The sequence below is a fragment of the Larus michahellis genome, chromosome 8 (genome assembly GCF_964199755.1).
Source record: "Larus michahellis chromosome 8, bLarMic1.1, whole genome shotgun sequence".
In the NCBI taxonomy this organism is placed as follows: domain Eukaryota; kingdom Metazoa; phylum Chordata; class Aves; order Charadriiformes; family Laridae; genus Larus; species Larus michahellis.
Window position 1 is genome coordinate 31,971,226 of NC_133903.1, and position 27,051 is coordinate 31,998,276.

The 27,051-nt window shown below is 41.1% G+C and overlaps 1 protein-coding gene and 1 long non-coding RNA gene across 5 annotated transcripts in view; one reads left to right on the forward strand and one right to left on the reverse strand.

Moving 5' to 3' along the window:
* LOC141747127 (uncharacterized) overlaps window positions 1–22,456 on the reverse strand; it is a 42,128-nt gene extending 19,672 nt beyond the window's left edge. Inside the window, exons 1-2 of one of the 2 annotated variants that reach the window (XR_012588606.1) lie at window positions 22,124–22,456; window positions 21,785–21,885 (exon numbers count right to left, since the gene is read on the reverse strand). This is a non-coding gene — a long non-coding RNA (uncharacterized LOC141747127). The remainder of the gene's footprint in view (window positions 1–21,784; window positions 21,886–22,123) is intronic. The other variant, XR_012588607.1, reaches the window with a different exon arrangement.
* The window catches only part of CRB1 (crumbs cell polarity complex component 1), a 132,444-nt gene that overhangs the window by 5,000 nt on the left and 100,393 nt on the right, over window positions 1–27,051 (forward strand). The gene's annotated exons all lie outside the window — the stretch shown is intronic.

Genomic DNA, 27,051 nt, shown 5'->3' on the forward strand with positions numbered 1-27,051 from the left:
TCAGGGCTGCAATCAGCAATGTCTGAGCATGAGCACCAGGAGCCCCGCAGCTTTCCCTCTGCCCTGGCTGTCATACGTTGCATCGATATTGCATCAAAATCGAAATATCTTTCAGATGTTTGCCATCATCTTAAGTGAGTTTAAAGCAACAGCTTCTTGACCTGATTGTGAGGGTGTTGAAGCTTGTTTTTGTCTTTTCATTTATATTATATTTATATTATGGGTCACATCTCCATTTCTGTAATCAAAATAAATCCTAAGAATGTAAAGTAGTAACCCTATGATTTTTAAAAAAGGAAGTGACTTCTGCAAGATGGATCCATTTGTATAAAAGTAACATTAAGAACATCCCAACCACACCTGTATTTGAGCCTTTCAACTCAAATTCCTACAAAGCATCCTGAAGGTGCTACACCTACCATTCCAGTAGCAGAGCAAGACTACCAGGTTTGTAACAACCTCTCTGCTGTGGGCTTTGTAAAATGAAGCTGTCGACACTGAGAACCTCTGGAGGTTAAACAGTTCCCCACATCCTGCATTAGTCATCCAGAAATTACAATGCAAGAAATCAGCATCCTTGAAAATTTAGCCCTCAAATGACATTGATTTTGTCAATACAGGGTGAAACACTGAATGATGTATTCACAGTCAAGGAACAAAAAGGGAATTCTGTAGGAAGGACAATGATCAATCTCTATAAGCAGGTGTTGTTTGTGACTAATGACCTATTAGGAAAGAGTCTGAAGTGAAAGAAAGGAGGTTGGGCAACAGGGTGGTTTATCACCCATGCTCAACCAGCAGCACAGACCTGGCACGGATCTCAAAACACTGATACATTGTGCATCATCAGTGGTAATGTACTGGAGAAACCGATGCTGGAACGTCAAAGCATGTCATACCTTTCAAAGGTATCTGCACCCAAAGTTTACATCTATATCTACCTATCCGCAGGTTTTTTCCCTGTGTTACTTTTGATGTACCTCAGATACCTGGGGAGTCCTCTCCCAGTGCAACTCTCTCACCTTTTCCTCTCTGCAGGAGGAAACTCAAGAAAAAAATAACGCTATTTAGAGAATACTCAAATCTTGATGGCCAAATTGAGCACTTCCCTATTGAAAAGCTATACGGAAAGGCAAATATTTTGCTGTTACGGGTTGACAGGAAAATGATATGTAATACACGGGAGAGTAATCAAACCACTATTCAGTACTGGCTATATCCAGTTTTGAGAGCTGCTGTGAGCAAGACAGAGGCAATTAGGAAAATGTTGAAAAAGGACAGCAAAAATAGGAAGATATTTAGAAAGATGTGCCCTATGAGAAGGGGTAATGGGAAGAGAAGCCCGAGGGAGGACATGATTACAGTCTTACCTATGCAAAAGAGAATGGCAATCAAGGAAGATGATGAGTTCGGTTGCTCCCTGTGACCTTTGGAAGGGGAGGCTCTGCAAAATAGTAGATTCCACATGCAGCAGGGAAGACTTAAGTGAACTTTCCCAATTGAAGGGTAATTAAATCTCCATATCAGAACTTTTTAATGAACGGATTAGATAAATATGTGGCAGAGATTGTCTAGACTGCTGTCTCACAGCTGATGTTACACAAACGATGGACAGCCTGCACCACCCTGGGGGTGATCTGTGAAGATCTCAGGTGATGGAGCCCCAGAGAAGCGAATTTCCCTACTTGCCCCAAGGGCTGTAGTTCCACTGAGGCTGCGGGGCTGGGCAAGCAGATGGCTCCCTTTCCTCCTGCACCACAAATGGAGATTATCTGCTGTTCAAAACAAAGGCAGCCCTGAACCCAGCCCTGTTGGTTGCATTAACAACAAAATTGTTGCCTAAATTTCAGTTAGAAAATAGTTTACTCTCATTCTTTGAGACATCAAGTGCTACTTTTAATTTTTTGGTACCCTAGGCTTTAAATAAGCACTTTGGTATTGAAGGCACTCATTACGATGGGGATAGATGGTACCCCCCATGCTAGAGATCATGTAGTTTGATTTCCAGATTTTGGAGTCAAATCACTTATCTTTTTACTTGCAATTTGAGTATACTTGATATATTGGCACTACGATGCAAGAAAATATCATTAATGAGTGGATTATTAGTAGTATAATTTTAATCTAAAAAACTTAAGTAAAAATTTTTGTCAAAAAACTTGAGAAGGAATGGAAAACATGGATTGCCTGCTCAACCTAAATTTTACAGCCAGCTTCTCACTCCATATAAAAAGGCGATGCAAGACTGGAACCTACTGCACCAAAACAAATATCAGGATATTACTAGGAAACTCTTTCAAGTAGCCTTTCTGGACATGCTACAACAAATTAACATTGTTCTAGGAGCCTTCACTCTGATGCTTCATCTAGAGAAGTTTAACACTTTATTTTTATGACAGTAGAAATCACTTATTTATAAAATATTAAAAGAGATGCTTATATATCCTGCCAGTTAACAAGCAATAAAAGGACATGTGTTAGCCTATTCTCCTTAACTTCTGATATTCAGTGCATTCCCTCTAATAAATAAGTTAGAGAAATAGCAATCTAAGTGCCTTTGATCCTGCCTACAGGCGTTTGCAGCCAAAGACCTCTCAAGGATACTTCTACTTTTTTGTGTTTTTTTCTAATGCACATCTCAGCATTAAGAAAATAATTTAGACAATTCCTCAATCTCCAGGCAACCTTGATTATTCCCTTTGCTTTCTGTGTTGGCCCAAAAAGGAAAAAAAGGTCCTGATATTTACATTTTCTAAGGGAAGCCTTTAAACCTAATTGACTCATCTAGAGTCACAGACAGTAGGCAGCAAGTAGATAAACGATACGTATTATTTTCTAGATTGATATTACAAATTAATTTGTTGGTTTTTGAGACTGACACGTTTCATCAGTTCTCACTGTACTTTTCTGTTTCCTCAGCCATTCACAGTGCCATAATGTATGAAAGCCCTCTCACACCAGCAAATAGCAAAAGAAAACCAACCCAACCCACATGAACCTTTTTCCAATGAGACTCTTATGTTTACTTTATATTGATTATATTTTATTCACCCATAAAATGGGTCAACAGAAAATTGTTTCCGTCTTTTGACAAATACCCTAACTGACAACGCTTCTCGGCGGGCAGCCTGACACGGGGTGACACGCACCACGCAGCTGCCACTGGAGCTCTAAAGGACTCCTCCAGGCTGAGCAAAACACGCTCCTCTCCCGGCATCAACAAAGCAAGGCTGCAGTTGCAACTTCAGGGTTAGGGCAGCTTCTGCCTGCCTGAAATCTTATCAGCGGGGACAGAAATCAAAATATTTCTAGGGCTAAATATTTCTGTGGGTAGAAGAAAAGGGGCATGGGCTGCTAACCCGCTGCATACTGTGTCCCTGCTCTAGCAACTGAGGATCAGGGCACTTGCCTGGTGCATCCTTCTGTGCTGGGAATTGCTGTGCTTGAATAATTGTGGCCTGGGTGGATGCCTGGGGAGAAGCTCCTTGCTTCTTTTTACTGCTCTTGCTTGCCTGCCCAAGGCTGAGCATACTGGAATTCTGTTCCCTTAACCTTTCCTTGAATAATGAGACAGACAAAGCATCTCTAATTGCGTTAGTCAGGGAGTCTGCAGACAGGATGCATTCCTTCAGAGTGCCCTCAATCACAGTGACAGAGATTGAGATCAAGATTGTGGGTAAACAAACTAACCTGCGTACCCCCACCTAAGTACTCCAGCATGGACACAATGGCCTGACGTTTCCTTTTCGGACAGTTTCTGAGAGGTACCACTGTATCCCTATACTGTCGGACTACCAAAAGCTGACTGCCCTCTAAAGCAGTTGAGCCCAGGGCTGCTCAAATTCACATTCAGACTGCTAGGGGAGCCACAGGAGCAGATGAAAGGCAGCATACATTGGTCACACTCTTCCCTTGGCAGTTCCTGTTCTCCTTTATTGGGGCTTCAAAGAGGGCTGTTACGGAGCACTTCATTAGCTCTTTGTTCCACAAGGAGGGCCCTAGCTCTGGATTTTACTGTGACACATTTCTTCCTTTCTTTGAATGTGAGCTACAGGACTTTGAAAACAATGTAATTTGACAGGAAGCCAAAGCAAGGACTTAGAAGGATAGACTGTCATCAGTCTGCAAGGACCCAGGCAACTGCAATTTAAGTAACCTGCACTGACGGATTACTCACGGCAGGGAATCCAAAACCCTCACTGTAATAATCTAGCCTTGAAAAGACATCTGTATACAGCAGTAGCTTCAGATGTGTTTTGCTAAGCTTTGTGGCGCTTTGTAGGTACTTAAAAAGCAGCTGTGGTAGCGCTCCCGCTGTAGCTAAACATCCATGAATCTGAACATTGACAAATGTCCACACAGCTGGAAGAACAGATCAGGCTCTGTTATCAGCAAAAAGTCTGCGGCATAACTCACCTACCTCCTAACAGCTGCAAAGAGAGCCCCTGAGAGTACGTTTGAACTAACACACATCACCTTGCTGCTGCTTGGACATCAGCCACCTCTGGTGCAGGAATGGTGTAGTTGTGTTAGCACCCTGCTGACTCCAGGCTCGTGCTGAGGGGCAGAGCATGTTAGACCCAGCACTGTGCTGTGCTAATTCAGCTAAATGGCACCTGCATCGGAGCTGGCTCAAAGCATGCAAAAAAGGAGTTCTGTCTGCACCCATCTACCCATACCTTGTTATTTATACAGGTATCTTTCCGGGCTGTCTCTCTTAAATGCAAGCAGCCAATACCACAGCAATCTGCTGGTGATCCCATTTTGATGGGGTGGAAGTGTAAGTCGGGGCTGAGAAATACATACAGAGTTCTGGAAATGTTAATTATGGGCCACGTGAGCGCAATTCAGTTGCAATGGCTAAGATACAGCCACATGATATGTAGTTCATCTTTGAACCTGCTGACTCCAAGAGCTGCAAGAAGGGCAAAAACACTGCTGAGGTGTGCCACAGTGTAAAGAAGTCCTAACTGTACCTAATCTTCTCCAGCAGCCCCTTACCTTCCTTTGATAGCCTTGTGGATAAGGTACAAAGAGAAAAGGCACCAATCTTTTAAGATAAGCAAACAAAGGCAGCCTAACAAAAGAAATAAGCAGTGAGAGGGAGAGAAGAAGCCAAAGAATGACACTGATATATCAAAGATTACATCAGAGCTATTGAATGGGACAAAAACGTGTAACATTTTTGTAGGTTCTTCCTGTACCTGTTCAATCTAAAAAGCAGAAGTTAAAAGAATGTTGAAAGTAAAGCTCGACTTTGATTCCTACCTTAAAGTGTAGGAAAATATGAAAAATGTGTTTGTGGGAATAATTCAAGCCTCTTTGATCACTCTCTGTATACGTATTTGGAGCAGTATTATGACAGAAGAATGCAAATACGTACCTCTACAATGCAACTGCAAAAAGAAAATATCTGGCCAACATTATGTAGGACCCACCAATTCAGACTTTCTAGCTAAATCCATCCGTTGTCTCACATTAAACACAGCTGACGTTCGTAATTCTTTATACACTACTAATGGCACTGAACATTTTGCAAGCCTCAGTACATGTAAAAACGCCCTCTGCTTGATATATCAAGAACTATCTGTTCTGTTCTCTCTTGAGTACGTCATAAACGTCTGATTCAATTTAGTCTAACATCTACCCATTTTGGAGCTCATGGAAAAGTGCAAGAAGAGTGAAGTGACTAAAATAAATTGCCATTTTCACATTCCAAAGGCTTTTTCCAAAGAACATTTGATTTCTTGAAGAACAAGTAGACAACTCAGAACTTCCACCACTGTCCATAGTAGTGAAGTAACAAGACTGAGAGGTGTTTGGAGCAAAACTTTCATGGGATTAAACAGGAGAAGGAAGGATTAGCACTGAACACCTTTGAAGAATCTGGATAAAAATTTTTCCATCAGACAGACTGACCTAATGATCTGACAGGTGGTGGGAAGAAGATTCAAGTTCTGCGCACACAGCAGAACGAAAACAGATCTGCTGCAACCTAAAAGCCATAGACACTCCCTCAGATACTGCGTTTTGTTTGGGGAAGTGCCCACTGGTTCATAGATTCATGTGGGCACTTTCTGTTCCCTCAGATCTCTGTGATCCCTCAGACCTCACTGCCCAGTGACTGAGGAAAATAGCTTACAGTGGATCTGCTGTATCCCCAGACATCATCTCCAAGCTGACAATGGTTGTGCTGCAGTAAGATATACATATGTAGTAGGTACTTCTGATATTTCATGAGTAGCATTCAGCAAAGTTGATTTCAGTTTTGTTTATTCTGGTTTAACTTTGATAGTCCACTCATTTCAGCAAAGATGCTGCTGTGCTGTGTCCAGTCAGGACCAGCATGGCTTTGCTTTACGTAACCAGGAAGTTTGTGGTTGTAATCAAGAGTGGTTTCTTTTCAAGTAGAGGTGGCCTGATGCCTTTTGAGATACTTGAGATGCATCAGAAGGATTACATTCTTTAATCTTAATGAAAGAATTTGATGGGCTGACAACAATGACCTCTGCTCATTATATCCCAGCTCTTAAATTAAACTTTGAGGGAATTGCATTCTTCATTACTATTAAAAGCAAATGGAGACCGTAATTACACTTTACAGGGATTTTTGTGTAACAGATAAACAGCTATGAGAAATGTGTTTGCATGCTGAATCGCATAATTTCTTCTTTGGGCTAGCATAGAAACACATTGTTCTAGGGGAAACCCACACAACAACTTGCCAACACTATTTAATTGTGCCTCAGTTTCAGACACGCTACGTAAACTTTTCTACAGACAGAGGAACCCTTTCCTTGCTTTTACTAACACAACTGCAAACATCCAGAGAACTGAGAGACTGATCTTCCTGTCGTCTTTTAACCCTGCACATCTTTTATGCCATGGCTCTGAATCAGCCCAAAGAATTCTGGGTCTTCATGGGTGACTGCTTCTTTTCTGCAATCACTGATGAGCACCAGCACTTCCATTAACCACAGACATGTGGTTACGCATGCTTACAGTAAACCTGGCTTCCCAAAAATAAAATCATTACGGGAAGTTCTGAAAAGTAGGCATATCATAGGTGAGGGATGCTGAGCTTTCTGCTCTAGTCGATGCAGTTTTGAGCAAGTAGGTTGGACTAGACAATTTCCAGAAGTCCCTTCCAACCCTGTCTATGCCATGTGAACCGTTATGTGAGCCATTTTCAGTTTATCTGAGCCCATTACTACAGTGCTGGAAAAGCAGTCATTTCAGAGAGTATATCAGCTGTCCGACCGATTCTGGAACATTTATTACCATTCAGTAATAAAAAGATCATTAGAGTTTGTGGGAAGCTGGTTAGCAACAGGAAAAATTGGGAAGTGGAAAGTATGAGGACAAAGACTGCAAAGTATATTTCAGACTCCATTTGCGGGAAAAAAAAAAAAAAGGACAGAAAATTCAGTTACTAGCTTTATTTAAAAAAAAAATAATCTAAAATCTCCACTGTGTTACAACTGTAGTGCAGACTTGTTGACTATCTCTTCAGGACTCCCCACAGATCAGTAGGAATGTGAACATGGTCCTGAATAAGACCCTATGCCCAGAAACGTATCCTAAGACCCTATACCCAGAAACGTATCCTGACATCAAGGCTGGAAACAGTCTTAACACAGGGGGAACTCCTATGTGCAGAACAGAGCTTGAATGTTATAATGAATGTTCAGCTGCCAGAGGAATATCTGCAAAACTTGTCACTTTCCTTTAAAAAAAAATTCTAGTGTTTTTAAGATCCTGACCTCAATGAGCGGTCCAGTGATTCAGCCTTTCATACTGCAGTCATGCCCTATTCCAGCTATTACATGCCTCATTTCTGTTAATCTTCTCTAATTAGTTCTGCTTCTCAAGTGAAGTCTTGGAATCTAACATTTTCCTGTGCTAATAGTGAGGGCTTTGCTTTCATGTTCAAGGTCAGTCCAGCATTTCAACTTGTAAAACTCATTTGTCCTCCTAGCACTTACACTTGTGTATTTTAAGTTTAGACATCAGTTTAGACTCTCAGAGACTTCTACTGACTTTAAAGTTATCATTAAAGGTGTGACTGTGCCCAAAGCCAGCAGAGTGTGGAGGAACAGGCTTCTTTGGGATTTTTTTTCTTCCTTGCAAGTGTGCAGAGAATTTTTTTCCATAAAAATACTTTCAGCTTTTTCCTCATGAGGCATATTGCACGTTTTACAAAACATAAGCAGATGGAACTTTATAGGGTGCAAGTAGGCAGCATCTCAGTTTTACAGGTGAGAATGCTGGGCGGGAGAGGGGCAAGGTGAATACCTTGCTTGCCGTGAGAGCACTGTGAATACAAACCAAATTATCTCCCTGTTCGAACCACTAAATTTAGATCTTGTGTTTCTCACTTCGTATGTTATACACACATATCTATATATATAGAGAGGGGAAGGGACACACACACTTTTCCAGATTTTTGTTGAGCCTCAGAGATTTGTAATATGGCAAGTATTCTTTGGTTTTTTTATAAAAAATAATAAAACAATTAAACGTTATTCATTCGTACAACAAATGTAGGTAGCTGTTGTATCTGTGATTTCCATTGCTAACTGTAAGGCTTTCCTTCGTATATCACTTCTTTCATTTGATAACTCTTATCCTTCTTTTAAGAAGGGACCAATACACTTTGTAGTCACTAGCTTGCCATCCTACAGACTTTCCTTTGTGAGGATTGTTGAGATTCAATGATTACTAGAGGCACATGATGGCTGAGGTGTGAACACTAATGGGAGGAGGCATCTGAGCCCCAGGCAAGAAACACACTCTTCTCCAGCTGATGCTCGATTCAAAATGGCAGACTATTTTCAGGTTAACAAAACTTGACCGGGCAAGGGGGAAAAGTCAGCCCTCAACAATATATAACTTAGACTACAATCAGGTTAAACAGTTTACTTAGAGCATTGCTACTGCATCTATGGATAAAGTTTGCCGTTCATCTAAAAAAGTCACCCAGGTTTGATGCTTTTAGATTTAATGCTGTCATGGATTGCGAACAGACATAGTCCAGGAATAGGATAACAATAGAATAGCAAGCATTTCTATGGTTATTTTCAGTTATTTCATAGGCAACAAGTAAGAAAATTTGTTAACTGTTCAACCTACTTCCTTAAAATAAATGATAATAAATAAGTAAATGCAATATTTAGAAAATACTTAGCCTTTTCAATTTCAAATAGCTAACACCTAATTCTTATACCTGAAAATACTACCTCTGAAGTATTTTGAGGAGGTTTATGGTACGTTATTCCCTGGAAACTATTTAGGAGTTCACTTTTCTTAACCCTCTTCGGTGGTATTTATAAAGTCACTTAGAAGTCACTAACAGTGGGGTTTTTTGTTTTCCAGAATTGCAGTGATATTGATTAACGTCCATCTAAACCCTCTTGTATCTGATTATCCTGATGTTCAGAAACAGAACAGAAATAGTAAGAAAACCCTTCATTCTCCCCACCTCTAAGGCTGAGTAGGAACGCACAGAACACATGTACAGAGAGCAAATTCACAGACTCACTGCAAGACCAGTGCTTAATTTTAAATCCTGAAAACTGCTCTAAAGGTGAGTAGCACCTCACTCTGCACAAGCCCTTAGTAGAGCAGAAGTACTGCAGTACAGAGCTTTGGTGCCAGAATTTATCCTCATATGATCTGTATGTCTGTCCCTTATTTGCCCTTGTGAGAATGTGCCTGTCCTGGTTTCAGCTCAGCAAGAATTAATTTTCTTTCTAGTGATTGCTGTGAAAGGAACGTCAATAATACCTATTGTTTTTAGTTGTTGCTAAGTGATGCTTACACTATTCAAAGACTTTTTTCAGCTTCTCATAGAAGCATAGACAGAATGATGGAATGGGCAATGAAATATTCCATGCCATGGAGGTCATGTTCAGTGTATAAATGGTGGTTAGCTGGGGGGCAGGAATCTGTGATCACTGCTCAGGATGGTGACAATTCACCAGGCAGTGAGTGTGACCCATGTTATTATTATTATTATTATTAATGTTATTTTTCCTTTTTTTTCCTGTTATTGTTTTTATTAAACTGTTTTAATCTCAGCCCATGAAGTTGAGTTTTTTTCCTCCCTTTCCTCTCCTTTTTCCCTCCTCACCTTTCTTGGGGGTGGGGGGGGAAAAAGGGTGGGGGTGAACAAGAGGCTGTGTGGTCCTAGTTGCCAGCTGGGGTTAAACCTTGACAGTGTCTCCTTTCCAAAGATGTTTCAGAAAAAAATGATACAGTATGCACCTTAATTCTGCACTGACATGGGAGCAAGATACTCAGCACCTTGCAGTGCTGAACTCTGAACGTTAGATCACGCTCTGGACTCTTGCCATAATCACAACAAGCAGAGGTCGTGGCTCTGGACACCCAAGAAAGTATCCTGCAGTTACGCCAAGTGGGAAAACCCTCTACCTTCCTGTAGGTGGGCAACGGAATATCTTTCCATGCTGAGGTATACTGTTTAGGAAGAGGAAAAAAAAATATTTTTGAATGTCTGTTCTTTGACTTTCTCAAAAGTGTGCTTTTTACAAATTAATATACCAGAAGCTTAAATCAGAACAGTGCCCTGTTGATAGGGTACTAGGGACTGGAACATGGTCTAGAAGATAATATGGGACAAGAGTTAGGGAGGAAGTGCATCCTTGCAAATTGCTTTAAGTCCTTCTTTAACTCCAAGTTGTCGTCCAGACATGTTCATAGTGCAGTAACTTAAATATCTCCACTTTATTCTCTCTCTCTTGCTCAGCGCACGGTGACAATGGTTTTATCATTGAAATATTTTCTCTACAAAGCACTCTGAGGACTGACAGCTCTTTTCTCTTTCCCTCCTTCACGCTGTCACCCTTCTGTATTTGCCTTGACACTGTCTTCACATTGTCTTGACATTGCTCTCACAGTTATGAAAACTCAATCACTGCAGCAAACAGCCCTGACAATGCAGACATGAAAAAGGAAAAGTGTTATGAAAATTGTTAGGGAACTGTGAAGAATTTCAGACTAGTGAAAACAAGATCTTGCTTTTTCAAAACTGTATTCCTAGTGAGTTTTTCATTAAAACTGCTTTATAAGAACTTCAGCCAAGGCTGGAAAAAGCCATCTCAAGTCAGTTGTCAGTTACGGATTCTGTACCTGAAATTCAGATGTTCCTAAGTGACAACCCCTCTTACTGCCCTGAGTTCAGGTACTTTAGGAGAGGAAATTCAGCCACCTCCCAGGGAGGGGGGCATGCTGCATTACTCTGAAATGCTGACTTCAGAAGCTCTCCAGTTAGACCTTCTCCTTAGCGTGCTGTTCAAACTGGGATCACTTTTTCGGGGCAGTCAGGAAAAAAAGGTGGCAGAGAAGGAAGAATATCGCAACAGGTTAGCTGGCACATCACTTCCATTTGCTAATAATGAAATAGAATTTCATTTTGTTGCTTCGCAACTAAGAGAGTAGCCTAGAAAGAGAGCATCACTCACTAGCAATCAATCTAACAAATGCCAAGTATTGTGGTAACAGGCAAAAAAAACAGAAAGAGCGGGCTAAGTTTAGTAACTGTTAAGTGTTCCTCTGGTTGAATTAAACTTCCAAGCAAGTTCTTCACTGTTTTGGGATAGCGGTGATAACACTGAAATGCTTAAAGACTGTGCATGTACTTGACAAGTTAAACTCTGTGATTCAACAATTTGACAAAATCACTACTGATTTGAGTAGGAATTCTGATCATCAGGAACTATGTAGGAGTTTGGCAAGCTCTATTGCTTTTTGTTCATTGGGTTTTTTGGTTTTGATGTGGTTATTTTTTCCCAGAAAAAAAATTAAATACAAATCTCTGCATATATGCAGTTTTGATCCTAATACCAAATTTTTGGTGCTTATAAGAATACCTAGGTAATACAAAAATCACATTTTAAGACTACTTTATATTATATTTGCATGCATAAAATCCACTTCTTACCTGAAGAGGGTGATAAAAACACATTGATTGCAAAGCAAAACGGAGCTCACCAGCAGTGCAGACTACGTTGCTCTGTAGGGGACGTGTACATTCCTTGCAGATCTGACAAGAACTAGTTCTCCAAAAGGAGCATAGTTGCACCTCTCCTACTCCATTATCACAGCTTGCTTTCTTCTCCCTAAGTTAATTAGGGAAGGAAGACAGCCCAAAGCTTGCTCCCTTTGCTGCAGAGCCCCAGGACTTTTCAGAGAAGTCCTGTGCCTCCTGCTCCAGCCAAACAAGTAGCAGTCTTCACTAGAGTAGAGCACAAAAGCTTCCCAGCAGGACTGACCACCGGAACCCTAGGGACAGCAAGGCTGGTGGCCAGGCACTGAACCTCTCCTCACAGAGCATGGGCTCTGCACCATCACCTCCCAAACTGCAGAACTAGCCTAGCAACAGACACCCAAATGATATGGTAGAGATTTAGGCTCCAGAGCTGTAAGAAACCTCAGCCATCCCCTCTCCACCCCCATTAGCTCCGCCAAGGAGGGGCAAGGGGCTGGAGGTGCTAACTTGTAATCTGCTGACAGACCTGCACCTGGCTCTGCATATCCACCCCGACAGGAATTTAACCCATTTTGCTGGGGAACTAAAATTTCCACTTTCTGAGATGTAATCCATGAATGTAATACATGGAAAGTACAATAATTCCTGCATGTATCTCTAGCAGGTATATTTAAGATTGCAGGGTGAAGAAAATGCTAGTAAAAGCTTTTTGCTAGATTTTACAGGAACAAACTTCTGTGAGTCAACGAGTGTAATTTGTCAGTGACAAGAATGAATCAACACATCTAATAATGAACACATGATGCTAAGAGCAACCTGAGCATGCACATATACAAACTGATGCGCATCTGGTTAATTTTGTGTCTAATTTCATATGTTCAGTTACGATTACTAAAGCAGAGGTAAGACAAAACCAGAACAGAGGCAAAATTAGCCTAAAGAATTATTAGCAGAAACAATATGCTTCCATTTATCCAGAGAGAAAATTAAGCTTTCAGTGCACCTGCCTGAGATAACTTGATGAAGCATGGGCTGGATCCAATTAAGAAAAATGGCACAAAGGAGAGGGCTTCACATAAGTGCAACCACTTTGAACTGTAGACTATAATCCATAGTCTAAATGCTATACTGGATGGCGATACTCCAACTGCCCTGGCAAGCTGAATGAGAAACATTTTGGCGCTTCCTTCCTACACTGTTATGCCTACAAACTCCCTTGATTATTAATGGAATAACATTTGTTACAGTAGGCTACCACGGTCAAATCAATACCAAAGTGTCTTGAAAAGACCCCACAGCTGAACCTCTAATTAAGTAAGGTATTTTGTTCCTTTTAAATGAAACACTGTTTGAGGAGTACAGTAACAGTGCCTTGTTCTGTTTCAAGGCTATCTATAATTAATAATCCCAATGATCAAAGGCTATGTGATCCCAAAAGAAAATTGCTTTTGAGAATCCCCAGGTATTAAGTACTGAGAATTACTTCCCAATCTGTTCTGCTTTCTCTCAACACAGTTTGTTGGATGATGCCCTTCGGGATCATAAAAGAAGCCCCCTCGTAGAGCTCCCTGCAAAAAATGCTCCCTGCGAGACAGTCACTAGATATTTACCACATATTTGTTATTGCCATCACATCTTACTTATTTTTTTTCCTCGCCAGACCTTTACTATTACACAGATCTCATTTATTTATATAGCATAATTTAACAAAAAGCAGGGTCAGGATGCTGCCCTATAATGTACTTTGTACTGCGAAGTCTGGACTGGTATCATAGCGAAGAAGGTCCCTGCCCCTAAAATAGGATATTTCAGTTTTTTCATCATTGTATGGCACGAAAGTTTCTTCAGATAGAGGAAGCTTCTTGATGTCAAGCTGTGGAGGCTTTAGTTCTCTCCTCCTGCTTGATAATCTTATCTTCTACGCCACAGCCACCACACCACCAACGTCCCGGGCTCTCCCTGTGTCTTAAGAGCAGAGCTGTGTGACACAAAACTCCGCTGTCACCGCAACAGGGATGGCTAAAGCTTATATCCAGGGGAATAGCAGGCCAGAGCATCTTTATTGTCCTCCGTATCGTTTTGAAGAGTGTGAGCGCTTCGACACAGCTCTGCAGGCATCTCTATTGCCCTGTGGAGCTGGTGCCATGAATGACCTTGTGTCCTGGGGCTGCAATTACTGCAGGCTTGCTTACCAGACACACAAAGTTACTGCAACTTCCCATTGCTGCCCTGTAAATCCAAGTCTGCTTTGGATCAGGCCTCAGAGGAAGAAAAGAAGGAAAAAGAAGGAAAAAATCTAAGGCAGAAAAGTGAGAACTAGGATGGGAAGGAGAGACAAGGAGTCAGATCTACCTCTTACATAAATTAAACAAACAGAGGAAATAAAGGAGAATATTAAGAGGGAAATAAAATAATAATAAAAAAAACCTCCAAGGAATGACATCAGTATACTGATTGCTTCTGGATAGTGTTTATTTATTCATGGTTTTAAATTTTGTATCATTTTACTAGCAAAAATCTAACTGCTCTAATTTAGATGAAGGCTTGCTGGATAGCTCTTCATTTATAGCAGATATTTAATGCCCTAGTGGGAGGTGTTTTTATTACAAAGCACACCACCACATTAGGCTTATAGAAACAATTTGCCTTTTAGTGAAATTCCTCTCATACAAGAGGCTTACTACTTAGCATGTTCCCCAAGGAAGGCTCCTGGGCATACCCTGATGCTGGTGAATATTCTGGTTTTGCTTTACTTCTACAATGAAGCATCTTACAAAGGTTTCAGAGAAAGCCATCCCTAATTATAGAGTTGGTTTTCAATACGTACTCTTGCTCTTCCTTTGGGTTGGTCACTCCTCCTCAGAGAATGCACACACACTGGAGACTGGGATGATGGGTGCTGCGAGACTGATTCCCTGTGAGATCTCTGACTCTGTGTGGCTCGTGCCAGTACAGTTGGTGTAGTTCCCCTCAAGCTGTAGGATGCTTGCACAATGCTTTGGGCATGGGAAGTGCTTTGAAAGCACTAACACTTCAGTGTGACACTTTAAAAAAACATAACAAAAAACCATGTCCTTCTGTCCTTCTTCTCCATGCCTGGCACATGTAGGTTTGCAGCTTGAGAATTTCTTATTTTAAGCTAAGAAAACCAGTTCAATCTGAAAGGCACAGCCAAGGAGCAGCAAGTGTGGGCTGCTCTGCAAGAGAAGGGGAGCTGGGAGCTGATGATGACAGCAGAGCAGTCAGGGCAGTGGCCGTACCTTGAAGAGGTCAGTCCTACTGGACCTGAGCGAGGCAGGCAGAGCAGGTGATGGCAGTCAGGGTTAGCCACAGTTCAGTGATTGTCAGAAAAGTATATAGTGATGCGACAGTCAATAAGTCAGGATCAGGGTCAGTTCTGGGGCAGAGTAGCCAGGGTCAAGCTGTGGTCCAGTGATCACTAGGCAGGTCCATAGCAAGCTCAAGGCCAGGTCAGGGTCGAGGACTGCATCAGTGGAGTACATGGCCAAGCAGATACCAGGAGTGAGAGCCTGACCTTAAAAGTAGCTTCCAAGCAAAGAAGGGGCAGGTCCTGAGGCTTCTTAAAGCCATGGAGCTGTGCTGTCAGTGTTGGCCTTGAGCCCCGGCAGCCAAATCCCAAGGAGAGGGGACATGCTGTGGGCCTGACAGGCAACAAGTCTAAATAAAATCCTGTACCTGAGTTGTGGACAACCACAAAAAAGACAAAGATGAGCTTGTGATCCATCACCTCAAGTGAACTTTGGGATAAAAGGCCAGTCTGACATCCTGCTTTTCTGTGAGGAAAGGCTTCTGGTACTTTGAGTTAGAACAGAGACTTTAGTATTTTAGAGACATAAGTTGCCTTAGAAGCAACTTCGGCTGTGGCTATACTGCTAAACAATCTGGCACTTCTAGGGGTGATGTATCACGTTACTGAACTGAGTATTTGTTAATATTTCCAAAAATCAGGCATAAAAGGGGGTTTGTGAATAAATTATAGCTCAAAGGTTTTTTTCTGTTATTGTTATGCAGGAGACAAGGAAGAAAAATTGTCACCTAAGTAGAGTATCTGGACTAGCGTGACACACACAGCCTTGAACCCTCTGCGAAAGTCATCAAGTGACTCAGTCAGCCAGACAAGTGCTATGACATAAAAATATGCCAGGGCTGGTGAGAGCAGGAGACCTACGAGCCATGTCTGGCCTGACAGTGTCACAAGCCCAGTGCACGTTGCTGTGATCGCCACTACACAGACTAGCCGTCATGTTCTGCTGCAAAGTGAAAGGCAGCCAAATAAGCTGCATAAATAACCATGTCATAGAGCCAGCTTCTTATCTGAGCAGAACCATAAATGTCAAACTAAGGACTTGTTTTGTTGATACCAGTAGAGTAAGAATTCTGATTTTTCTAGTGACCTCCAAAAATTCATTAATACCTCTCATAGAAATAGTTTCTGGTGTCCCACAAACTCAGTTCAATGCAGGTTCACATGTGACAGAGAAGACAATGTGACCTACAGAGAAGACAATGTGACCTGCAGCTGCTATTCTCTTGGCTTTTATTTAACTTTCATTTAACTTTCATTTCATTACATTGCATTGCTGTCAGGTGCAATCGAGTCATGGGGTGTCATCAAACGAAGGCTTGGCCAGTCCTCTCTAGGATTGTAGCATGGACAAGGAGAGGGTGGTGGCTCTGAGCAAAAGATGGAGCTGGTGGAACAACATCTCTGCAGGTTATATAGCGTTTTGGCTGTGGACAAAGAGTTTTGCCATTAATCAGCAAACAGTTCTTGAAATCAGGGGAGAGGAAACCATGGTGGTCTGTGAACGGAGACTAGTAATTTCATGTCATGTAGCTTAGAGGCTTATTAGGATCTGCTTCTGAGCTTACTCTGGAAATCAAATGTTGTAAACCCAGGAATCAAATTCATTCTTCCTCTGCTACAAGTTAGTAGATTTTTTTAGGATGCTACAGTACAGTCTGTTTGCAGGTCAGGAAAGCTACCACAGATGTGTCCGAGGCATGACCATGGCAGAGCTTCACTGTGACATGAAACTAGCATTTGAAAGACTAGCCCTCTGCAAAAGTTCACATTATAGCATCCTTCTATTGGGCCTGTGACTGATTTTTATTTGGTTGAGGTCAGTGAGGGCAACTTGTGCAGATCATGATCACATCATTGTTCTTCACCAGTGTCATTGTTATGACTTTGGCCCTGTTGGTAGCACGGGAGCTCAGCAGGAGAGCAGACGGGAAGTCTGGTTGCACTGATCCCCCCTTTTAGACTCTAGCCAGTCCCAAAATACAGAAGCGGCGACTTTTCCCAAGTAGTCTCTAAATCCCAATTGGTAATTAGCTCATGCAGAGCTAATTGTAGGTGATTTCGATTGAAAAGAATTTAGTAAATAACAGAAAGGGCTGGAATGTGAACTCCTCTACAAAGTTCATGCTGGAAAAGAATGACCTTGCTTTCTCTGAACTCGCTGTTCATCTGTGGCATTTAAATCACAGCGCACTGTATTTCCAGCAACATAATGCTGATCTGCCACAGGGCTGATTGCTTTTTTTAAAGTCTGGGGAGCCAAGAGAAGCAGCATCATGATTTTGATAGGAGAGTCCTGTTACATAGTACGAAACTGAAATTGTGTGAGAAAAGGATGATACATTCAGGAAGCGTGGAGGGACAGCATGCACTCCGGTGGCTATGGGTATCAGTGTGATGCTGTTCTGCTGCGTTTCATTGGCTTCAGCAACATTTAGTTCTCAGCTGTATTACTGAGAACCTACTGGAGGCAATCCCAACATCTGCACACATCAGTACACAGCTTTGCACCTAGAAACTTTAAAACATTCATTTCCTTACAGACTTCAAAGCAGAGCATAGTAAGCCAGCTGGGAAAAGGAATAGATCTATAAAAACCCTTATGTGTTTTGTCATGGTTTTTGCCCCTGTTCTAATACGTTAAAAACCATCATTTTCTGAATGTGCATTTTGTTGTTGCTAGAGATTTGGCTGTGCAGAAGGGATATGGTGCATCTGATATGATGTGCCTTGGTGGGATCTTCTGGTTATCCGAATGCCATAAAAACAGGTGTTCATGGAGGCTATGTTGAACTGGAAGTCATCAAAACCTGGCTGTGAACATATACCTGTGTGATACACCTGACAATAACATTTTCCCTATTATTTATTAGTGTAGTACATTTGACCAATGAGCATATGAATATTTCTTGAAGCCAAATTTTAAGAGTGACTTATTAGTGGGGAAAATCTAATTTTCTGAAATCTGTGACTTGCAAAATGTAGGTGAAAATATCTATGACAAGAAGAGAAATTCTTGCCCCATGTTACAGGTTGGTATGATGCCTTTCTGACAATAAGGGCTTTAAGCACATCCAATTTTGACTTACAGAAAGAAATCACATCTGGGTCAGCGTTACAGACATTTGAGGCTATGTTTTAAAATCAGAGCACCTTTATGTGCTGCTGTACATTAGAATCACTGCTGTATGCTGTTTTCATATTAAGAAAAGGAAAGAGGTAAATGAAGTGGAGGGCAGAACCACAGATAAAGGAGACTGAAGAGGATGCCTTCTAACAGCTTTCAAAGTCAAACAACACGTGGACACTGAATTTGGATCTGAAGTCAATTTTGTTCTCAATTTTTAGCCCCTCTCCTCCAAGAGGATGCTAAGGATGCTCTAATGTGAAAAAGCTCAGTAGATCAAAGATTCAGCAGCAATTGTCTGCATTTCTGACAGCTTTTTCTTTCCCACGTTAGTAGCTGAGCAGAGGGGTAGCATGGTTGCTTGCGTGTTCTGACCTAAATGAAACCCCAGTGCTGCAAGTCAGTGGTAGCTGGTCTGCGTGAGGGGCAGTGCCTCCCAGCTCAGCCAGCCCCTCGCTCCTTGCTGAGGCTGAATTCAGTGGGAGCCTCTGTCTTACACAAAGGCAAAGTGTAAGACATAAACTCTTTCCAGGCTCCAGAGAAGCTGTGAGACCTCGTGTCTCTCAAGGTGAGATTTGGCCTCGTCAAGAAGCAACAGCTCCTTTGCTCCCTATTTTCCACTATTTGGAATTCAGACAGAACCAGGAGCAACTGGATTTCACCCAAATTCACAAACTGACAGTTTTATGCTGTGTTACTCCCTCTGTGTTCCTGAAAATCCCCCCATTGATGCAGAGAAGAAGTGAGTCCGTGCTTTGGTCTTTCTGCAACCCTTTTTAGTTCTGACACCACTTCCCTCATTATTTTGTCATCTCTCTGCTTCCAAGGTGTATGTTTTAGCCTTTCGTCATTAGCGTAGCTGTGAATACAGGTGGTATCTTTCCAATGGCAAGCATTGCTTTCATTTTTCCCCTTCCCCAGCACCACTTGCACCCCTCACTGGGTTCTGATATCAGGTTTGGAAACACCATGTTGTGTTTCCATTAATTTTCGAAGGCTTGATGCTGCCATCTTTGTACGTCTTGGGAGCAAGGCAGGAGCAACACCTTTCACAAAAGCATTACAAATCCACCCATCCAAACAAGTTCATCCAGGCATACTGAGCAACCTCACTAAGGGCAAGCAATACAGGATAACATTTTATAGTATAAGACATAATTCACACCCCTAAGTGAACCACCTAGGTTTTCTCTCTTTATTTCTTCAAAACCTTTCATCTTACCAGAGAGATCTTCGCACACACACCTCGGTATCCTGAGTTATACGCTGAGGATGTCCCCAGCTTTAATGAAGCCCTAAGAGCAGCACAGACAGAGAAAGTATTGATCAAATCCTTGGGACAAAGACATTTAACCTGCAGAATCACGAAATTTTTCCTATAAGCAAGCAAGTATATTACCCAAACAAAATTGTTTCAGATTTTGAGGACAATAAATTTTCCATGTTCTTTGCCTCTGAAGAGCTGACAGAAAGCCAAACTTGAAGCTGGCCCCCAGGTTCCCACCACCATGTATCCTGGTTATTGCTCACCTGCCTGTTTATCTCCCATGTCCCTGTGTGGAGGGATCCTGTTCTGTGGTATGAAGAATAAATCCTGCTGTGTGAATTCAACTAAAAAGAAATTTCACCACTTCTAAAGGGAGAAGGAACACCTCATTACACTCACATCTTTACTCTTCTGCAGACTTAGAAGATAATAATATGGAGAAAAATCGTGAAACTATTAAAGAGGAAAGTTATTTTCAGATAGAGCATATATAGTAGTGGGAACTGCACATCAGAAATCACAGAATCACAGAATGGTAGGGGTTGGAAGGGACCTCTGGAGATCATCTAGTCCAACCCCCCTGCCAGAGCAGGGTCACCCAGAGCAGGTTGCACAGGAACGCGTCCAGGCGGGTTTGGAATGTCTCCAGAGACGGAGACTCCACCACCTCTCTGGGCAGCCTGTGCCAGTGCTCTGCCACCCTCAAAGTTAAGAAATTCCTTCTCATGTTGAGATGGAACTTCCAATGTTCAAGTTTGTGCCCATCAGTTCAATTTCTACATCAGTGTCTACATCATTTACTCTAATGGACATCAGCTACCTTCTGGGCCTGGTCAGCCACTGTCCTGCATCTTATACAAACAAAAATGTCTGTGCACAGCAAAAACACGATGATCACTATGCACTATCAACTTAAACGGCACTGCTGTAGTGCTAAGTGTAAAGGTAAAGAAGCAATGGATAAATTCTTTTATACATATTGGAAACCAGTCTTTTTGCACTGCTAGTAGCACCATGCCTGGATGTCCAATTGAACTGAAAATCCTCCAAATTCAGTCTGTAGGAACCCTGTTGAGCTCCTGGGCCTGATTCTCCTCCTGTTCCCAGCACAGACACTAGGGTATGACGCAGAATAAAGTGAGACCCAAAAAAAAACCAACTTAGTTTTAAAAGTAAAGAAAGCGTTTACCTCGTTTTTGAGATGTTTGTTTTATTTGTCTGCTGCTGACAACACAACTCAGCAAGCAGCTAATGAGCTGCACCCACTCCCCACTTCTTCTCCAGCACTGTTGCGCCAGCCGGAGAGCAGCCGTGTGTGTGCGCACACCAAGCGAGTGCCTTTGGACTGGCACACCTCACCGCCGCGTGGTAAAGCGGTCATTGCCTGGCTGCTATGTAGGAAAGCCTGTCAAATTGTTGCTGTGCTTAGTACAGTCAGTCGGTACGTGGCTGTAAGGACTGCGCTGCTGAAGAGGGTAAGGAACTCTGGGGTGGCACAAAGGTAAAAAGACAGTGAAGGAAAACGACAGCAGTGATGTCCTTCATTCTTGGGGGACCGCACAAAATTAGGCTGAGCTTGCAGAAATGTTTGGAGAGCAGTGAAACCGAGACACTGATTTAATAACCAGTTCTGTAATTTGAATCACAGATAGCTTTAATCTTAATGTGTTTCCTAAACAACACTTTAAGATTTTAATGCTATTCATTTGTTACTCTTATGCTAATATACAATACTTCTGCTTCAGAAAATAAGTTGTTCATTTACTTTCCTTGGTTTTGCGGGTACAAATGTACCTGAAAACAAAATTGGCTTTTTTGATAGAAATGGAGTATTTGTGTAACTGCCTTTTTTCTTTCCTGCCTGTGTGCAGTAGTGGTTACTATGGTAATAATTGTGATCCAAGATTTAATGCCTGAAAGTGGTTTCTATAACAACATGCTAGGATGTTTTGGACACACGATTGAAGTTAAAGATTCGGGATTAACCCTTTATGACCACAATATTTGTAGGCACAATGACATGTGCTTGCTTGCTTGGCAAAAGTTTGTTCATACCTTCCCAAGGTACACTTTTTCATTGAGCAGATTGAGTAATAATTCCAGCTGTGGATAGAGCAGGTCAGGTCCTGAGGCTGCTGCTTCCGTCACAGGTGAAGCTTGCAAAGGAGAAATGCCGCCACAGTAACTACAAGCTGCTTATTGCATTAAATAATTAAGACAGTAGACAAATGTTCTGGGAGACGGGCAGGGAGGGGGTAAAATAGCGTTAGAACAATATTTATGAAGTTTGAGACTTTAGTCTGGCAATCAGAACTGTGTGGAAAAACTGAAATTATCTATTCACAGAGAATCACAATGGAAAAAGCTATTTTGAGGGCTAAGATAGCCCCTTACCTGGCTCTGTTTCATCCAGAATGGCATGGTTTCATGTCCTTTTCTTCCCCATCTGCCAAATGCTGATCCACAAACGGCATCTCTGCCTTTCAGTCCATGGTGAAGGTATCTGATCCCAGTCTCTGTCACTGTCGATTATGCAGCTGTGCTCATCTCTTCCCTAGTTGTTCAAGATACATCAAGATTGAATATATATGCACTCCCACAACTTTCTAAGGCTGTCTTTGCAAGGAAGTTATTGTCATAGTGATGAACTGTATTTTCTGTGTCATGGTGCACTGCAGACAAACTGAGATATTCCTAGATATACCAAAGCCAAGCGCTCTTCAATGCAGCCCTAAATGCCTTGGGCAATATTTTATACATTTCCAGTTAAATGCTAATTATTTCAAGATCTCTCTAAAGTCACAAAGCTTGATATTTTAGCGACACAGATTCACACACTTGTTTTAAAATCCCAGGGGCAAGTTTTAAACAAGAAATGAACACAAGCATTGAAGGTTCTCGTTTCTAACTCCAGGCACTGGGCTATCTAAGCCCTTGCCACCATCATGTTATCCCATGACTTCTTTAGTGAGCTTATTTGATCATAAGGTAAGCCTTCAGTTGTGAACAAATGCTGTATGCTGTTGTTGAGTCAACAGAAGACAGATTGAAGTAATAACACTAAGTGAAGCACTGGTTCCTTCCTCTATCCCAAGGAAATTTCATCCTTCTAGTGAGTGACCACAACCAAGATGTCAATTATATACACTATTTTACCAAATTAAAACCAACAAAAACCCCCACCCAACACACATTTTCTGAGCTGTTTTCTTAAAAAAACCCAACACATTCTTTTTTGCTGTTGTAATTTGATCAGTTTTTCCTTAGGAGTATTTTTAAAATTTCTTTTCTAAACTCATAGACCAGAATATTGTTTTTTTTCTATCCATTTCTTTCCAAAATGTACGAGTTCATTAAAAGTGCTTTTTTTGCTGTGAACTGCTTTATCTGCATTAGCTGGTGTAGCTTCCTAGTTTTAAGTCAAACATGTGAAGTAATAACTCTTTCTTTAAAAAAAAAAAGTAAGAAAAAAAGAAAGCAGTTCTCTTCAAAGCACAGTAAACTCATCAATGTTGATGACTATACGGGTATCAAGAAGTTCTCTATCTTCTCATAGATATTTTTTTTTCCTAGAAAATAGACTGTCTCTGTTAAGAAGGTCAGAAAATATCCACCGTATATGTAAAAGACTCTGAAACTGTTAGTATTGAGAGCTTCTGTGAAGCTGAGTCCTCCTTCAGGGGAAGAAGGCACATTTAAAGAACAGCACTGCAAATTACAAGCAGCCTCCAGGCATGATGAGATGATTAGCAAAGTGCAGGCATGACCACAGTCAAGTGAACTCCAGTTCATAACAATGCGATTAGCAGTGATTGAAATTTGATTTTCAATTCTGCTGCTGATTATGATACTCCACCAACTTGTAGGGAGAGTTGTGTCTGGAAATAACAAGTCTTTGCTGAAAGTCTGCCAAAAGCAACCTAGCACGGTTTGCCAGGTTTTGTTTGTGGGCTTTGAATGGCTGAGATTACTAATCAGGTTCTCAGAATTGGGGATCAATTTACTTTACTTTTTATTTTATCTACTTTAGGTAACAGAATATTTTGAAAAGCACACATGAACTCTCTAGCTCTCTGATTCAAACAAAAGAACGCAACCCAATTTTCAGGAAAGGTATAAGGATGAGCTCTTCAAAATTATCTGCTTTACTGAGGCACGCTGGTTTCCTTATCAGGAGTCAGAAGATGTGTGCTGAATTGCTTTGGCCCTCTCAAGACTCCTGCCCTGTTTATGTTAACTTTGCCACTAATTTAATTTTGCCCTCCCATGCTCATTGTCATGCAATTCCAACACCCAAATTCTTTTGTAGCACGTCCGTGGTTTCTGATTGGCAAGAAGACTTTACCAGACCAAAATCACGCATTTTTAGTGCTGATTAGTTATATAAGCTCAAGTATTTATACACTCACAACATCTCTTTAATGAATTTAAGTAAGCTTATCGAAAAGGAAAAAACTGGCTCTTTCTCAGCATTTTGTATATTTCTTATTACTTATTACTTCTTATTTCTTAATAGTTTGCACCAACTTTAAAAGCTGCAGGTATTGACGTGTTTCTGGTAGTACTGATGATTTGCCAGTAGATGGCAAGCTTTACTGCAAAGAATTTTACCGCCAAAGATTTCATCTGCATCAAACGGATTTAACCATGGGGTAAAATATTTGGCACTAATTCCTTTCGTAATTAGATTAATGTATCAATGTTTATAAAGAGACTGATAATTACCTCAAGTGTCAGTCAGTGTAAATCCAAAGTGATCAGCATTTTGTTTCCATTTTCCTAATGTTACATACAAATTTTAAGACTCTCTGTCAGAACAAGTCAGTGCCAAAGTGATCTTAATTGCTTAAGAATGAAAACGACTCCTCTATACATCTAAGCTAGAACATGAAGCCTTTCCAGGTTATCCCTCTGCAGCCTTACCAAATATCAAGCCCCCTAAACCACTGACGTATTTCTGCCCACTTTCTGCAAATGTAATAGAGAATATTCTTCAACCATGAGCTCAGACAAAGCCAGCCTTTGCATCAGACACCACCATATTCTGCCACACCAGAGTTCAGCTTCCACATGCTATGATCTTCTTCCTCTCTCATTTCCACATAGCTCTCGATAGCTCAATAGGTTCCCAAATCCATCCTTCCTCGTCGCTCCAGAGCAGCAGGGAAACTGAGTTTCCATGGGGCAGGAAAGGAGGTAGTGTAAATAATTCATCTCAAATAAGTGGAAAGTGGTGTTCTAACTAGCAATCCAGGATCCAAGGATTTTCTGAAGCACTCACATAATTTAGGAACATGACTTTTCTCAAAAAATCATGGGAACGTCCTGGTGAACTACATACCATTTGATAACCACAGTATGATAACTGCATACCCTTTGATGATCACCTTTTTGAGATGCAGTTTTGCTGCTGGCTTAAAACCACTGTATAGCGCCCCTAACAAAAACTCTTGATCCTAGCCTTTAACTCACAAGTAAGCTAAAACTCAACAGTAATTACATCGCTGCTAAGAACTTCAGAGCTCGTGTTCCTCAAGAACTGTGCAAATAATAAAAAAACATGGCACAGTGCATTAGAATGAAGATAAAACAAGCAAAAACTTTATTGCTTTGCTGTAAACTTGTAGTACAAAACAGACAAAAGCATCCTGTAGGGAGTATTGGATTTACTGAATTGTCTGTTGGCAATTTTTGCGTAAGAAATTTGATTTATAAAAGCCAGAGGAGTTGAAATTAAGATACTAGTTTAAAAAGTCCAGGAAAGGTTTTCCATTTTCATGTTTTTCCCATTGTGGTGTCACCTTGGAAACAAATGGGTTGCCTTCACTACAGACTGTGCTTTTAGGGCTTTCCTTCCTCTTCTCTCATTTTCCATCTGCTATTACTGCCTCAGAGAGCTATGAAGCTTTTTAAGCAGTGCTCAAAGCTAGTGTGTTGGTATCAGAACTGCAGGCTGGCAAACGCTTCAGTTTCTCTCACGCACAGTTATTACAGCAAATGGAGTTGTTGTATGCAAATTATCTCTGGAAAAGCAGTAATAATTAACCAAATTGCTTCTCATGTCACAGTGGTCCTACTTAAGCACTTGAATGATTGACCTCACCTCTTGTAGTTTACACAGTACAACAGTTAGATAACATTACAGCTTAATCAGAGTTACTTTCTTCAAATTTGCAATGTTTCTTCAAACATGCACTTTTAATGAATTTTAATTAGGTAGACAGACTGAAGGGAAAGCTCTTTAAAGTTGTGCAATCCCAAGAAAAATGTTGGATGCAAAAGTTCCTAAGGAATGAAGTTTTGCTTATTTTAACTGTAATTAATAGATTGCAGTAAGCTCTGTATTATCCAGGCTGAAGAAAATAAATGAAACACATAGGTAATATACAAAATAATGTAAACTGGGACATCAGAACATACATGAAAGCGTATTTAGGAGAAAGGTCCGGGATACTGCTGACTGTAGAGCAAGTCAGTACACTATGGCCAACGTCTTGAATTTTGCATTCAGTGAGAGCTATGAGCTGAAGGAAGTACAACTGACACCACGTTAGGACGAAATATCTGCTCCCAGTGCAAAACTGAGTGTTAACAGGCTTGGGGACAATCATTTTAAAGGCAGGCTAAATCAGAAGTGCTATTTTTGTCCTGTTTTCCTTCAAAGAACAGGAGGTAAAGCTCCAGTTCTCCTCGTGCTAACCGAGGTTTAGCTTGCTTTCTTAATCAGGTCTATCTTAGCCTGCATTAAATAAAGATAATCTCTAGGAAGAAAAGACCATACCTTTTCTAGATATTGCTCCTCTGCATCTCTGGTACATATGAGCTAAAACATTTCTCAGGTTTTACGTATATGTGCAACACCCCAAAAGAAACAATCAAGAAACTATTTCTATGTAATCATTAAGACCACTGATTGTTTTAAATCATGACGTCACACTTATTGTCAATGTTACTACATAAATCTCTATTCCGCTTGTTCAGACAAGTATTAATTAGGTATTTGACTCAGTAAATGTACTTACTTATGAGCATCAGGTTCATTCAGATTGGTACTTTTTATTCTCAGAGGCACTGCTGCTCCTGTGTACACCTCAAGTCAGAAGGCACAACAATGAAGTATAGATAACTTTTCCAACCTCCCCATTTATTATCATAGTGTTATATCTATGTAAATTGTCTTTCCTAAGCTGGTAAAGCCTTCTCAGGCTTTTTTCCTTCACCTTCCCTTCCTGGGAAAAAAAAACTGGATTAAATTATATTACATACTAAAATACACATAATGAAAATGCATCCTCCTCAGTCAGTTTGTATTCTCTGACAAT